This window comes from Tamandua tetradactyla, chromosome 17 (genome assembly GCF_023851605.1).
Source record: "Tamandua tetradactyla isolate mTamTet1 chromosome 17, mTamTet1.pri, whole genome shotgun sequence".
Lineage (NCBI taxonomy): Eukaryota > Metazoa > Chordata > Mammalia > Pilosa > Myrmecophagidae > Tamandua > Tamandua tetradactyla.
Genome location: NC_135343.1, coordinates 71,485,218 through 71,497,454, shown reverse-complemented (window position 1 = coordinate 71,497,454; position 12,237 = coordinate 71,485,218).

Here is a 12,237-nt window from a genome sequence, read left to right as displayed (position 1 = left end):
GAACTGATGGACCGCCCCTTCCGGACACCTGATTTCCGGAGAACCGCCCCTTACGGTCATCACCTGACCTGCTTGCTTAAAAACTGTCCACGCCATTACGCAGGCACTGACTCACCTCCTTCCTTGTTGGGTTTGGTGAGCTCAGACCGGGAGCACAGAAATAAACTCCCCCACACTTTAAATTTCCTTGTCTGTGTTCCTTCTTTCTCACCGTTTTGCCTCTTAAACGTTTCACTCAGAATCTCAGAAATTTTTCAGGGAGTCTCTAGGCCAAAAGAAATATCTAATAGGTGAATGCCATTTGTTCATTAGATCCAAATAACTTAAAAGTGTATGTGTACAGAGTGAGGCAGGCTAAAACAGGGAGAGAGGAGAGAGAGAAAAATGTGAAGGAGCCTTTGAGCGAGGGGCTCGACACCGACTGGAAATACTCGGTGGCAGTCCACCCAGATGACAGAAAATGACCCCGCCTGAGTGAGTTATCTACGGAGAAAAGTGGAACCAATGGACCCACCCAAATGCTCCGTCTACCACCAGGCCCACCTGGGGAGAGGGGAGGGTAGGAGAAAGAGCTCTGAACAAGGAAGGGGGAGGGAAATTAGTAAAACTCATCTATTACAGGCCCCACTGTCAACTGCCTCTAGCCCTCCATCTTTCTTTACTTGCGAGAGTGCCCACCTGCTCCTTTCTCTGCATATGGACTTGATAAATTTCTTATGTACTTGCTCCATCTGTGCAGTGCCTCTGTATGTTTTCTTACGGCACAGCCAAGAACTTGGAAACTGAATTATGGCAACAAGAAGACTTAGCATTGTATTTGAAAAAACAATACCTATAAATTGATTTTTTTTTTTACTTCATTCTTAAATAATTCCTTAATAATTGTGCCTGTTGGGCACTGAACAACTTCTCAAACTTGGAACCAGATGGGGCATTGCTGCATTTCCTGTTCCACACCCATTTTCACAAGGCACTTACTTTTTTTTTTTTTTTTCCATGGACAGGCACCGGGAAGCGAACACAGGTCTCCAGCATAGCAGGTGAGATCTCTGCCTGCTGAGCCACTGTAGTCCGCCCAAGGCACTTACTTTTGAAGCAGAATTTTGCAGAGCTATGACCTCAGTAATATGAACGTAGCAGGACCTACTGTCAAACTAGAGTATCTCATAGAGGTTGAGTAGCATTGCATTTTCTTGAAAATGTAAAATATTTCACACCACTCCAGTGTTTGCTGCTGGATATATCCACATATAAAGATATATCCATATATAGATATATCCATATATAAAGGTAAATGAACTCATATTTTATACACACACACACAATAACAGTGGCCGTGAAAGATAGATTGAATTGGAGAGAAAGGATAAATTAGAATCAAGAGGCAAGATTGTATGATAGTTTCAGTGAGCCGGTATAAGAGGAAAGGAGCATGACCCACATGAATAGAAGTGGGAAGGGATATTTTTAAGAGATGATGCATCTGTAGGATGGAAAGGATTTGATTATTAAGGATAAAGCAATGTGTATGTGTTTGACTCCCACATTAGGCAACTGGGTGGAAGGTGATGTCATTCCAAACTATATCCTGACTTGATTTTAGAATTCTCCTCACTAAGTGTTAGGGGAGAAAGATAAATCATATTTCCACTTTAGCCCATGGGCAAGCTAACCTTTAATACTTCCTGTTGGTGTCCATCAGTGTTTCATCTTTTTGTAAAGGCCAAACTGAATGTAGTACCAACTGCAGGAAACATTGTTGCTTTAGAGTACAAAGAGCCAAAGTCCACACATTCCAGGCTCTTTTCAGATTTGGTTTCCAAGTCAAGCTTTATTAAGTGAAATCTATATACCCCTGTAAATACACCCCAGGCAATTTCTCAAAGATGAGTACATTGTTATTATCCATCTTCCTGCAAATAACAGAGATGGCATTCATTGGGGGAGAAGTAGGTTCGGATGGAGACCTATGAGTCTGACTTTAGGCTTGAGAAGTTCCAGGTGTGGGTGCAACAACCAGCAGGCAGTTGCATATAGCTGGGTTTGGCGCTGGGAAAGAGACCTCCCACAGCCGTCATTTTATAAGCAGTGGCATCTACCCCATGATGAATGCAAAAGAAGCTGAGCCTATACCCCCTGAGAAAAGCCTCCGTTTATAGAATCATAGAAGAGGACTGAGAAAGAGTAGCCAGATTTTTATGATAATGAGGACAGCATGGTTAAATGGAAGCCACTTTGTGGCCAGCTGAAGAGTGAATGGGAAGTCAAGTGGAAACAAGAGTTAGCTCTGTTCATCTGCCATTCACTTAACAAATACACTCAGCAGGCAAAACAGGGTAGCTACCTGACCTACTTTTATTGATTCAAGCAGGGGGAAAGAAACACCAAAAAAAAAAAAAAAAAAAAAAAAAGAGAGAGAGAGTATTTACTATATTTTAAAAGTGTATACTTACATATGATATTTCATAAATAAACAGCACATAATAAACCTATTACTTGCTGTTCCTTCTTCTCCTGACGTCCTCATGGCTTGTATCAATTAGGCTTTGCTCATTCATTCACCTTCTCTGGTCAGGCATTCCCTGGTCAGTCTTTTTAAAAATAGAGACACTTACACCCCTGCATTTTCTGTCTTCCCTCCCTGTTTTACTATTCTCTATAGCCTTTATCATCTTCTAACGTATGATGTTTTGTGTATTTATTTGCTTACTGTGTCTCCTCCCAACTCCCCATACCCACCCTGCACTGAAATGGAAGCTCCATAAGAGGTGGGATCTTTTAATTGGATTTTTTACTGCTGTTTCCCTGCATCCTACACATGCAATGGCCATGGACATAGTCAGGTTGGTAGGCGACAAGGGTAAGGACTTTGGATGGTGTTCTAGGAGCCACTGGCTACTATTGAGAGAGTTTAAGCTGGAAAAAGATATGCTGGCCTGCAGGCTGTTGTCAGCCAGGCAGGAAGCTTCATAGTATTTTAGAACATTTTCATAGTAAAATGTGCTTTGACCCTCTAAAACAATGGTTTTCAGACTTTTCATCTTTTCCATTCCTAAAACGTATTGAGAAACCCAAAGAGCTTTTATCTATCTATGTAGGTATAATCTATTGATATTTTGCTATATTAGAAATTAAAACAGAAATTTAAAAGTATATATTAATCATTTACAAAAGAATAATGATAAGCTAATACATGTTAGCATGAGTTATATATTTTTTACCAAAAAAAATAATAATAACTACAACCCCCCCCCCAAAAAAAAAGCAGTGTAAAGATTGTCACTGCTTCACTTTTTTGCAAATCCCTTCTATGCAGGGCTGAAGAGAAAACAGCTAGATTCTCATAGTTGCTTTTGCCATCAATCTATTGCAATTTCAGGATCAATCTGCTGCCTCTAAAAAATGTCACTGTACACTTGTGAGATAATAAGAGCAAGACGGGTAAATAATATCTGTGTTATCATAAAAATTGTTTTGACTTTGGGAACCTTTTTCTTGAGGATCCCCAGCATTGCTGAGCTACCCTTTGAGAGCTGCTGCTCTGTCATTTAAGAAGACGTTCGTGGAAAGCAACCTATCTGCATGTGGACAACCCATGTTGATAACTTGGAACCTTTCCTTCAAGAGTGTTCTTTTTTTGTTGTTCAAACTCATTTGTTAAGTTCTTTCTTCTCTGTTATAAGTCCTCCCTCTCCTTTTTTTAATTAATTAATTATTTATTTTTAAATACCAAAAAACACCAAACACAAACATTCTTAACTGTTGATCGTCTGTTCTACATATATAATCAGTAATTCACAATATCATCACATAGTTGCATATTCATCATCATGATAATTTCTTGGAACATTTGCATCTATTCAGAAAAAGAAATAAAAAGAAAACAGAAAAAAATTCATACATACCATACCCCTTACCCCTCTCCTTCATTGATCACTAGCATTTCAATCTAAATTTATTTTAACGTTTGTTCCCCCTATTATTTATTTTTATTCCATACGTTTTACTCATCTGTTGACAAGGTAGATAAAAGGAGCATCAGACACAAGGTTTTCACAATCACACAGTCACATTGTGAAAGTTATATCAAGAGTGTTTTTAAGTGGGTATATTGTTCTCAGAAAAAGTAAAATTATGGCTATGTATGTATTTTTACTTTTTTTGTTTTTTCAATGATTCAATAGCTACGAAAGGAGTATATTCTAGAGTCCGATATTAGGGAATGAATCTTGCCCACTACTAAAGACAGTTCAAGCCCTAACCCCGGCCCTGTGAGTGTGAACTCATTTGTATTTAATCAGGACCTGTGAAGATACTATTAGTGGTTAAAGAATGGCAAACATGAGTAAATGTGGGTCTTGATCCAATAGGGCTGAAGTTCCTATAAGCAAGAGAAATTGGACAGGGAAGTAGAAGCCAGATGTTTTTAAAGTAGCCAGAGAAAGAACTCACCATGCCAGGAGATTGCCATCACCAGAATGCTACAGACTTTGGAGAAGCCAGAGCCTGGCACTCACCTTGATTTTGGACTGCTCCTCTCCAAAACTGGGAGCTACTGAATTCCTGTTGTTTAAGCCAACAAGTGTTTGGTGTTTGTCACAGCAGCCTTGGCAAACTAAGATACCCATGTAAAATAAAAAGTAAAAAAAAAAAAATTAAAGTACTTATCTTCTCAGAAGAATAAATTATCCATTGTATCTCATCAGTACTGGCACATAAGTCATAACTGAACTTAAAAGGACAGAAGGAATCAATTCCATCCCTCAATATATTTACATGTCAGGCTTCTCCTTAGCCAGCTCACTCAAAAATTTAAAAATTAGTTCTTACATATAATATAATAAAGTTAGCTTTCACTGGTTTCTTTTTTTACTTTTGTTGAGTTTTGAATTAAGAAATACATTGTGCTATTTGAAGTATAACTTATAATCAATCCCAATCATGTAAGAATGCTCTTGGGGAGCCCATGTTGATTTCGAACTGTACCACATGAGACCTAGAAATATGTTGGGGAAGGTCATTTGAACTGTACAAGAGAAACATTTGGCAACTTATACACTTCTTTCAAAAAACCAATTTGTAAGGCTTTTAAAAGTTTTGGTCCAGAGATTCTTATTTGTATTCATGCTTTTGATGTCTCTTAAGTTAATGCCATTATTATCCACTAGTTTGTATAACTAAAGCTGTTTGGTACCATTTCTATCATTGACTGAAAAAACAAATTGCTGTAGGATTTAGACACCTGAAATGGAACGGTGTTTTCAACACTGCTGTAATTGTGTGGCAGTGCAAGCTGCTTCACCTTAAAATGATTAGTGTTTTATAAGAGATGTAGAACAAATTGCAGGACTAATCAACAGAAAAATTACCCAGCATTTGAGGTGGGTTTTAATTAATTATATTGCCAGCTTCATAGGAAGAGGTCTTTGAAAAGGTTATCCGAGAGACATCACAAAAAGACTGTTTGTTCTCTTAAAATTATTTTTTAATGGAAGTTTCTTGACTAGACTTCAGTCCATCACCAAATCCTCCCAAGAATCTGGGATAGAATTGTGTCCTGCTGGTGGCATTCTGAGCCATTTCTCTGAGAAAATTATAAGGTAATGAAAGCAAGCACCTTTTGTCAGTAACTGCTATACTTGTAGATTCTAGAACTGAACCTGGCAGATACCTGATACTCAACAATTAGTTGCTGAAGGAATGGATTAGAAGTCAGAATGCTCCTCAACAGCCAACAGTCTTGTGCATATCGCTCCCTCTCTGTAAACCAGATTTCCTTATTTGCAAAATGGGCACACTGCCATCCCAAAAAATAACAGCTCCTGTGTATTAAAACAATGGCTATGTATTCAGTGGGAGTCATTATCTCACTTAATACACTGAATAACTTTATGATATGACAGCATTATTCTCATTTTATACATGAGGAAATATCTTGCCCAAGGTACTGGAAATTACTGTTTGTGAGACCCAGAGGAACTCACTTCCATTCCCCATAACCTTTCGATTTCTTCCAGCTATAGAATGAGGGTGACAAAAGTACTTGCAGAAAAAGTCTGTTATGAAATGTAAAAATAAGGAAGAAGGAAAAGTTCTTCCTTATGGTAAAATGCCAACTAATAGGTTTAAAGAAATGTGTGCTGGTTTGAAAGGATTATGTGCCCTCAAAAAGCCATGTTTAATCCTCACCCATCCTATGGAGGCAGCTGTTTCTTTTTTTTTTAAGTTACAATTTGATACTTTTTTAATATTGCATAACTTTTTTATTGTATAGTATAACATACATACAAAGCAAAAAAATAAAAAAAGCAATAGTTTTCAAAGTACTCTTCCACAAGTGGTTACAGGACAGATCCCAGAGTTTTTCGTGGGCTCCCATATGATCCTCGCATAGTTTTCCTTTTAGCTGCTCCAGGATATATGAGGCTAAAGGGCTTAAATATATTTTTATCATCACAGTCAACTTTTTTTCCCTTCTTTTTTTGTGAACAGTAACATGTATACAAAAAAGATGTGAATTTCAAAGCACAGTACCACAATTAGTTGCAGAACATATTTCAGACTTTGACATGGGTTACAATTTCCCAATCTTAGGTTTTTACTTCTAGCTGCTCTAAAATACTGGAGACTAAAAGAGGTATCAACTTAATGATTCAGCATTCATATTCATTTGTTAAGTCCTATCTTCTATGTATAATTCCTCCATCACCTTTAATTTTTCCATACCTCTCTTTGGGGTGTTTGGGCTATGGCAATTCTAAATTTTTGATATTGGAAGGGTCTGTCACTAACATGGGGTAGGGAGATGGAACTATCTGATGTCCTGGAGAGGCTGAGCTAGGTTTCAGGACTTATCTAGACCAGGGACCCATCTAGAGGTTGTAGATTTTTGGAAAGTTACTTTAGTGCCTGGAACCCTTGTGGAATCTTATGTATTGCCCTAGGTGTTCTTTAGGATTGGCTGGAATGGTCCTTTGGGGCTTGACAGGTTATGATAGGTAGCAAGGTCTACCAGAAGCTTGCATAAGAGCAACCTCCAGAGTAGCTTCTCGACTCTATTTGAACTCTCTCTGCCCCTGATACTTTATTAATTACACTTCTTTTCCCCCTTTTGGTCAGGATGGAATTGTTGATCCCACGGTGCCAGATCTGGATTCATCCCTGGGAGTCCTTTCCCATGTCTCCAGGGAGACTTTCACCTCTGGATGTCATGTCCCACGTAGGGAGGAGGGCAGGCGTTTCTTTTAATCCCTATTCAGTACTGTAGGTTGGAAACTTGTTAAGATTATCTCTATGGAGATGTGACACACCCAAATGTCAATATTTACCTTTGATTAGAAGGAGGTGTGACTCTGCCCATTCCAGGTGGGTCTTGATTAGTTTACCGAAATTCTTTAAAAGAGGAAAGATTTTGGAAAAAGCTTCAGAGCCATGTAAACCACAGAGCCCAAACAGCCAGAGACCTTTGGAGATGAAGAAGGAATATGCCCCTTGGGAAGTTTCATGAAACAAGAAGCCTGGAGAGAAAGCTAGCAGACATTGCTATGTTCACCATGTGCCTTTCCAGTTGAGAGAGAAACCTTGAATGCCATCAGCCTCCTTGAACCAAGGCATCTTTTCCTGGATGCCTTACATTGGACACTCCTGTATACTTGCTTTAATTTGGACATTTTCATGGCTTTAGAACTGTAAACTTGTAACTTAATAAATTTTCCTTTATAAAGGCCATTCTGTTTCTGGTATATTGCATTCGGGCAGCTAGCAAACTAGGACAAAATGATAGAACTAGAAAATCATAGTTGCAGGGGAGAATCACGGATGGTTGCTAAAACTAGCAGGTGCAAGTAGGAGGAGAAACAGGATATTTACATAGCCACATAAATTACTTTTAATTGGAATGGGAAAATTAGTAAGGTTACTGTGGACAAAACTGGCAGACACCACCTTAACCAAGTGATCAATGTTAGTCTCTCCTGTAGTGGAACAAATAAACATAATGTGCCTTTTGATAAGATGTAACAAACACTTCTGAGGTATCCCTATCTCTTGCCACTCCAACCCCGCCTGCACCCCCCAAAGAAAATGTGGGCCCCATTCCCATAGGTAACAATAAAATGTGTTTTTATTTATTTTACAGATGAATTCATTGAAGAAGTGCAAAGGATTACCAGATCGACAATGTCTGAACTAAACCCAGTTCTCCTAGCCTTCAGCCCCATCCCTTTAACAGCAGTTGTGGATTTCAAGGAAAGGTTTAGGAAAGGACAAATTTTTTCACACCTCGACATGTCTTGCCTGCTCTGTTTGGAAGGCACTCTCTGCCTATCGGGGGTCAGGTTGTGACCTCAGGGGGTCAGATTGTGAACTCATGACCCCACCCTTTGGGCACACAGGGTACAGATTGTATTACTATAAGCCAAAATGCCACTATTGTCAAGTGTCTTCCCTCCTATATTTGATGCTGAAAACGGCATCTTTCTTAAATCTTATGCTAACAAATTTGGGTTTTTTTTTTCTGCTTATGAAAATATTGAAGAAAAGGTGGGTGGAAGTTCCTTCTGACCTGGAATCCTGCTGCCTGCATGTACACCAGCACCAGTGGCCATCTCTTCTTAAGGGCAGTCCATTCTCTTACTAACATATCTGAAAATCAAGAGACTTCAGCAGAAAAAGAAAAAAGAAAGAAAAGAAAATCTATTGGTTGGCTAGAAAACAAATCTTACCAATGTATCGTGGGTTCCAAATAAGTGTCTGAAATTCTTTTTTTTTTTTTTTACTGTGACTTTTTTCACACGCAGATTGGTTTCACAAGAAACAGCTATCAGTGATTCTACTCTTTGAGACACTAATTTTTCAAGTAAGGGAAAAAGCTGCTTGTGTTTCTGCAATGCTCCAAAAGGAACATCTCAAATCAGAACTGGAAGATATTACATTTAGAGTAAATGGTCCTAAAAATATCTATCATGTGCAGTTTCCTCACCTGTAAAATAACATATGAGTTTACTTGGAAAGTTGAATGGAATAATGAATAGGAGAAAATGCCTTTCTATGCACAATGGTTTCAGTAAATGAAGACAAATACCCCAGATTCACAATGGTGTAGTTAGAAAATATTTGTTTAATCCCTCCCCCTTCCCCCACCCCAGCCCCAAATGCTTCTCAGCTGGAAGACCCTGTGCTTTGGCTGCTTACCAATAACCGTGCTTCAAGTTTGGGAAAATGGGGAAGTTTCCTCATGAAAACGTTGAGTCTGTTGGTTAATAAGAAATACATCTTATGAGCAAACGGTTAACGGTAACTGGATCTCTGAAAGCTTCCTATTTGTAAGAATAAATTAATCTTTTATTTTTTTCAGTAAAGAATATTAATGTATCAGAGGAATTCAGGAATTCCTCATGAACCTGTAGATCAATAAACATAAATTAAATAATATGCTCTTATTTGGGGTGCCTCTGTAGCATTTAAACTAAAGGATGTCAAAATGCTTTATTTAGCATTTCACTTTAGCAGAAACAATCTTTATTATAACTTTACATATAAAAAATGCCTTTATGATTTCTTTAGGAAACAATTGATTAACTTAATTTAGTCCCACTCTATGCACTACCCTCAATCATAAATATTAAGCTCAATCCACTTAAACTTTTACAACAGTGATTTGCATGGCTGCCTTAAGGTGGTATTTTTTCCACGCATAAAGTTCATTGTTGTTTAGACACACTGATTTAACTCGTTAAAATTTCTCTAAGGTACTCAAGAGGTCAACTTTTGCAGCACCTTTGCAAAAGGCACAGGAAGTGTATAAAATACACACACACTGTAGGAAGTATATAAAACTGATATATCTCATGGTAGAAGTGTTTTAATAATGGCTACTACCATTTATTAATTACTGCAACTTATTAAGTATCACATTCCAGGCATTAAGAGAGGACCTTTTAGCACGTCATCGAGTCTTCTAACAATGAACCTTCGAGATAGGTGGTAGTATATCAATTACAGAGAAAAGAAAACGGAGGCCCACAGTTTTTGGGCACCCTCAAGGCCATTCAGATAATAAGGGGATGTCTCATTCTTATCCACCCTACCCCCCACCGCTAGCCACCGCCTCCCTCATGCCACATTTTTTGGGGGTGGGGGGGTGGGTTACTTTTAGCCACCTCGTACGTATTTTCAAACTTTAAGTATAGAGGGTTGTGTGTGTGCGTGCGTGTGTGTGTATGTTTTTAATGGGTGTTGCCCGCTGTCTCTCTGCATGCAGTTCCGCTGAATTCTAAGTGTCGGAAACCATGAACCTAATTGGAAAAATGATGTTTTCTGTCGAGTTCACATTCGACTGAGCACCATGCATTTATTTTACCCAGTCGTTTTTAGTCGAATTCTTATGACGTCCCACGTCTCTGAAAGCTCTCTGAGGGGAGAAAAAGGCTTTAATTCACCTTGGCAGGCCTGCTGTTGCGCCCAGAGTCCCGGTCACACGGTAAGCGCTCACTAAAGGCCGACTGAAGTGGGTAGCTAGTAAATCATCTTCTTCTAAGAAGCCTCGATTAGTTAAATGAACCTACATACGGGTGTTAAAACAGTCGATTTAGGGAAGGATCTGTGTCTCCAAAATGTTCCCTCCTGCAGGCGTCAGGCCGCTGGGGGCTCGGTAACTCTCCTACGTTGTCCCTGAGATGGGCACAACGTGGCAGCAGCACCCAGCCCAATCTTCCTCCACCTGGGCCTCCTCGACACCTGTCGGGATCTCTCGGTCCGCTCGGGCTCCCAGCTCTGGGCGAGAGGACCGCGGGGTGGGAGGAGAGGACTGAGGAGGGGGACGAGGGCTGGGAGCTCCGCGGAAGTTCAGAGGGGGCGTGTTTACCCGCACACAAAGGGCGGCGCGGTCTCTGGTCCCGGGACCCCAGCTGCCGCCGACTTCGGGAAAGCACCAGCGCCGCGGCGACACATGGACATTCCGCACATGAGCAGACGGACACCCGATCTGCGCCCTCCCCCGCGGCTCCCGCCCGGCAGGGCCAGCTGCCAGCTCTCCACGCGCGCTGGGCAGCGGCACCCGGGGCGCTTCGATCCTCGCTCCCCGCCAGGGTTCCGGCAACTTTGCTCTCGGCGCCTGGGGGCCCGCGGTGGTAAGGGATCGACCGAGGCTGGGGGGGCCCTCGGGGAACTGAGGCTCCTTCCCAGTTAGCTGCTTCCGTGGACTTCGCGCGGCTCCCGCGGCGCCTGGGGGATCTGAGCCGGCTCCCAACTCCACCCCCAATCCGCTGGCGCTTTTGAGAAACTCGCTGGGATGGAGGAGAAGGCGGCAGGAAGGAGCTGAGGCTAAACGGGATGAACAAAGGAACCCAGCGGATCCCGGGGAAGATGCTCCCCGCCCCCGCCGTCCCCACCCAGCCCTGCTCTCTGGCTCTTTCACGCGCGCAGGTATCCACCTAGCTTTTGGCGTTGCAGGAGGGTGTGTTCTGTTATACAAAGCCTCACTTCCGCGGGGCTAGGCGTACTCCTTTCCCCACCCACAGTCTGTTCACACGCCTTCATTCATTCCGCCAACAGGTACCTGAGTGCCTATTTGGGGCCAGGTGCGGTGCCAGGCGGGGTGCCTGAGCAGGTAACACTTCTCAGGAACTAGGGGTGGTTGGAGGGGGGCTGTTGTGGAGAGGCGTGCATTTTTTTAAAGGAATCCCACAGCTAAGCGACGCCTCTCTCAGCCCAAGTCTGGAATCACTCTAAGGAGAGGGGCTTCGCGCTCTAGCTTGGCGAGCGCCCTGATCGTACGCCCTGCTCCCGCCCCGGGATGGGCTACCCGGGCAGGGACGCGGGGGAGGGAGATCCCAACTTCCAAGTGCCTGGACCCCGCTAGGTGAGCCGAGGCCCCAGACGGGTTGGCGGCCTGGAGGGGGCTGAGGGATGGGGCTGGCGGGGTGCAACGGAGGGGGAGGGGAGCGTCCCCGCGGGCGCGGGTGAAAGGAGCGCGGTGAGCCCAGGAATCTGGAGCTGGCTTTCGGCGCAGCCTCCGCTCGGGGACCCAGAGTCTCCGCCTTAACCCCGGGGCTCGGGATCGCGGTTTCTCCTTGCAGCCGGCGATGCAGCTGCTGCAGCGCTTCCCCGAACAATGAGGCGCGCGGCGCGGGGATGAGCGCACCCCCAGCGCGGGCCCGGAGGCCGAGGCGCCCTCCCCGCACCGCAGCCGGCTCACCAGGCCCGCGTCCTTGCCCCGGACGGCCGCGGCCGCAGCTA